This window comes from Mixophyes fleayi, chromosome 6 (genome assembly GCF_038048845.1).
Source record: "Mixophyes fleayi isolate aMixFle1 chromosome 6, aMixFle1.hap1, whole genome shotgun sequence".
In the NCBI taxonomy this organism is placed as follows: domain Eukaryota; kingdom Metazoa; phylum Chordata; class Amphibia; order Anura; family Limnodynastidae; genus Mixophyes; species Mixophyes fleayi.
Window position 1 is genome coordinate 5,296,575 of NC_134407.1, and position 4,675 is coordinate 5,301,249.

Below are 4,675 nucleotides of genomic sequence, written 5' to 3' on the forward strand. Positions count from 1 at the left end.
GGTTTGGTTTTCTTTTAAAAATGTGTATGTTTTGTGTTAGTTTATTTGTACAAGAAATGCGTTTGTGTTCTAGAACAGATGTGCAGAATATGTTGTTCCAAAGTGTAAGCTGACTGTAGTTTCATTTCTTTCATAAATTACATTGCACTTTGTCCCCATTTCTAATGCCACAATGTTAGTAACTGAAGGTACAATTGAACAAAGGGGTATATTTACTAAACGGTGGGTTTGAAAAAGTGAAGATGTTGTCTATAGCAACCAATCAGATTGTAGCTGTCATTTTGTAGAGTGCACTAAATAAATGATAGCTAGAATCTGATTGGTTGCTATAGGCAATATCTCAACTTTTTCAAACCCGCAGTTTAGTAAATCTAGCCCCAAATCTGATTGATTCCACCAACACCTGCAAACATTGCTCTCAATTATCCCCAGGTCATGACAAGAGGAGAAGTTAAGAGTTATTTTAGGGAAGAAGTGGCTTGTCAGGACAATCACATAAATAACTTTCTAACAATATTGTGTATATCACAAAGTTAATTCCAGTGGTTGAGCCCATTATGGTGTCAACACGTCCATCCTTCACCTCACTGTAGTGTTTAACCAGAGAGCAGTTTTCTGATGCTGTATCGATAATGATGATTTTACCACATTCACTGTAATTTGAGTTATGGTCTTTCCAACACTTTTGCCAGCTATCGAAACTCTTAGACCCACCGGCACAACCGCTTCCTCCAGTTACAAAATGCTGTGCTCCACTGACGGCCAATCTACGTCACCCAGTCAGTAAGAGCTGAGGGACTGGTCAGTCCATCAGTCAGATATAGTCCTCTAACAGTCTGTGTCTAACACGGAGGACTCTCTGCGATGAGAGAAATCAATGAGCTCCAATAAGTGCTTTGTGCCACCGCTCCCACTAAACTTGGAGATACCCTCAGAGTGACACAACCCTGGAAGTAGGTCTCTTAGAAGTATAGGGAAGGTTCTGCCACTAATACCCCACTGTTCCTAAGCATGTCCCCCCCCCCCCATACACTGGACTCGTTATGCACAATATCTGGGATGAGAATGAATAAAACATTCAACTAGACAACGCAAATCACATGGGATCACCACCATTACCAGCTTATTGTAGATAGTATTCTTCAGCCACTGGAGATCAATGCATGGAGCAGGAATGGAGTAGGAGCAAGTGAGTAGAAATGAGCAAAGTTGCAACAATTGTGTGGTAGAACTGGAGGTGCAAACTTCTGGCAATACCATCTTCAAGTTCCCCTTTCACGTCACCATTCCGCAGAATGCACTGTATCAGTCATTTCTGCATTATGGAGTTTGCTTAATCTATAGTCTACAAAGGTGCTATGGTTGGGATGAGTCCGGGCAGAAGAGAAACCTGGGAGAGTCTGCGTGCAACATTTAAATTGAAAGAAACATGTGAAATTCTGTAGCAGAATGCAGAATGAAGGAAATATTTCGTCAAGTAGTTTTGAAAACTTCGAACTTTACGAATAAAGGATCAGGAGCTTGGAATTTTTTGTTTGTACCTTGACTCTGTCATCTTACCATTGCGACCAATCAAATGTGAATAAAGGAGTTAACCCAACCACAGGTGTCATCATCATTATCATTTAGTTATATAGCACCACTAATTCCGCTGCGCTGTACAGAGAACTCACTCACATCAGTCCCTGCCCCATTGGGGCTTACAGTCTAAATCCCCTAACATACACACACACACACACACACAGACAGACAGACACAGACTATGGTCAATTTGTTAGCAGCCACTTAACCTACCAGTATGTTTTTTGGAGTGTGGGAGGAAACCAGAGCACCTGGAGGAAACCCACGCAAACACGGGGAGAACATACAAACTCCACACAGATAAGGCCATGGTTGGGAATTGAACTTATGACCCCAGTGCTGTGAGGCAGAAGTGTTAACCACTAGGCCACCGTGCTGCCCTAAGAAAACTCTAACTGACTTTAAGCGTAGTAGCATTTGTTGGACCAAAATACCATATTTCCTCCAGTGAAAGGGAATATTATTATTTGTCAGAGAATAAAAATTCTGCATGCTGTATTCTCCTACCTCTTTGTCGCTTCCCAGCACAGATTTCAGCAGGTGGTTGGGTTAAATAGATTGGCCAAGAAATGATAGGGTGAGAAAAGCTAAATCACAAATGGCAAACAAGAAAGATAATGGCATAAACTGACCTGTGAGTAATTGACTCTTGAAACCAGTATATTGGTTGGCTATTCCTGCAGGATTTCTGAGATCTACAAGGTCTACAAGAGCCTTGGCAAGAGGTTAAATAGAAGATTATAGTGCGATAACATTTCAAGGACAACAAGTAAGTAAATACCGCAAGCATGAGCACACCTAGGGGACCTCAATCATCTGATCATACACAAAACATGAAGGGACAGGTGAAAGAATAACAGGAAGTTATAAAGAAAGATGAAGTGGATTTGATAACTGAACTCACAAAATCACATAGAACATTTTTAAAGGTCACTATATTGAAAAAGTTCTGACAATTTCAGGCAGAGTATCCATGACTAAAGTTTTTATTTTGTTAAACTTGAGACTACAGCAAAAATGCCGTGTTCAAATGCCATGCCAACAGCAATACAGATTTAGCCAGATAGTCCACTATATTTCATCATTTCCAAAAATTGCATTTTGCCTGCTTGAAGTCTATTTTGGTTGATATTTCAAACACAAAACTGTAGCCCAATTTCTCTGGCATCATTAATACTATAACAGGTTAACCTTTATTTTTATTATGAACATAAGGATGCTGAAGGAGGTGGCTGCAGGCACGATCTTCTTGGCAAGGATGATTATATCTTGGAATTTACAGCTTTTTTTATTTTCATCCGCAGATTGTGTCCAGAACACTGAGTGGAAAGGGGACTTAACATGCTGGGCTGGTGCTAGAAGTGGGATCTATCCAATGGACCAGTCCTGATTGTTAGTGACTGGTCTGTGTACATTGTGTGTGTCGTGCTTCATAAATGATGCCCAGAGAGTGAACTAAGCAGTCAGTAAGACTTGGTGACAGCTTGGTGGCTAACTGGTTAGCACTTCTGCTTCACAGCGCTGGGGTCATGAGTTCAATTCCCGACCATGGCCTTATCTGTGTGGCGTTTGTATGTTCTTCCCATTTTTGCGTGGGTTTCCTCCAGGTGCTTCAGTTTCCCCCCACACTCCAAAAACATACTAATAGGTTAATCGACTGCTATCAAAATTGACCCTAGTCTCTCTCTGGCTGTCTGTCTATATTAGGGAATTTAGACTGTAAGCTCCAATGGGGACTGATGTGAATGAGTTCTCTGTACAGAGCTGCGGAATCAGTGGCACTATATAAATAAATGGTGATGGTGGTGAAGAGGTAACTAGTCTAGTGGCAATAATTACAGTTAGCTGGAATTACTGGTACATAAACAAAGTGAAAGCTCTTGAGATCTGTTCCCAGAGCAGAATGCTAAACGTTGTACTTAAATCACTGTTATCTTATAAAGAGAACTTCCTGGGCATATTTATTTCTCCCTGAATTTGCCTCCTCTGAAAGAAGTTAACGGAGTCCTACTGTCCAAACCTTCTCCAATATAAAGCCAAGAAAGTCAATAAATCAGAATCCAAAGCTGGTTGAATCATTTCTAGTCTCCACTGAATACCAATATAGACTTGAATATCTGATGCACTGATAGCAGCTTTACCAATCTGACCCACTGATTGCAGCAGAGTCTGGCTGCTGGTGAATGATTGAGTTTGCAGCAGCACTGAGTGAGCACTTTAAAGTTGCATGTTTGTTTATTTCTTTGTTCATTTTTAAGAAGATCTTTATTTTTGGGATTTTCCAAATGTGCCACAGAAGCAGAAATCCATGGGCCAGGCCCAAATAAGTGACCGCAAACCGGACCCAGGAATAAACCTTTTATCCATGCACTACAGGACCCAATGCCATTATACTCCTCTTAAAGCCGGGCTCCCAGGCCACAGGACCCATAGGAGTTAAATAACGCAGGTACAGATATAGTTTAGTCTCAGCAACAATTGAGAATCCATAAAACAGCGCTAAATTGGTAGCACTGGATGAACACGGCCAATCAGTCCCACAGACCACTACTAAGGGTACTATAATTACACTACATTAATGATACATTCTCTTCTTCAGAGTTAATTGTGGTCGGTTCCTGTGATCTGAGCAGCACAGAGATCGGAATAGACTGAGAGCTTCCCAATGACAATGAGTCAGACAATAGGTTTTATTTTCTCTGGGTCCTATTGTTATAATAGGAGCAGCACGTGGAACGCAGTGAGGTGAGCAGAATTAGGCATTCTTGGCAGCGCGTATTGTGTATTGCTGGTTTGAGGTTCATGTACATTTATATATTCCCCCAGTTTGAACCCTCTCGAGCCTCTTGTCTCTGACTGACGCTTTGATCTCCCAGCTACCGGTGGGGCTGCAGCACATAGAGGAAAATGTCATTTCCTCTTAAAAATCGCCCATTTCAACCTCAAGATTTCATACAAGGAGGAAAAAAAAACCATGGAAAAAAAAAACAACCCTCAAAATGTTATTGTTCCATTTCCTCGCAGTCTGGTTACAAAGTAAAACGCATTAATCCAATCTCAGGTCTTTGAAAGAAAATCAAAAGCTGGGGGTTTA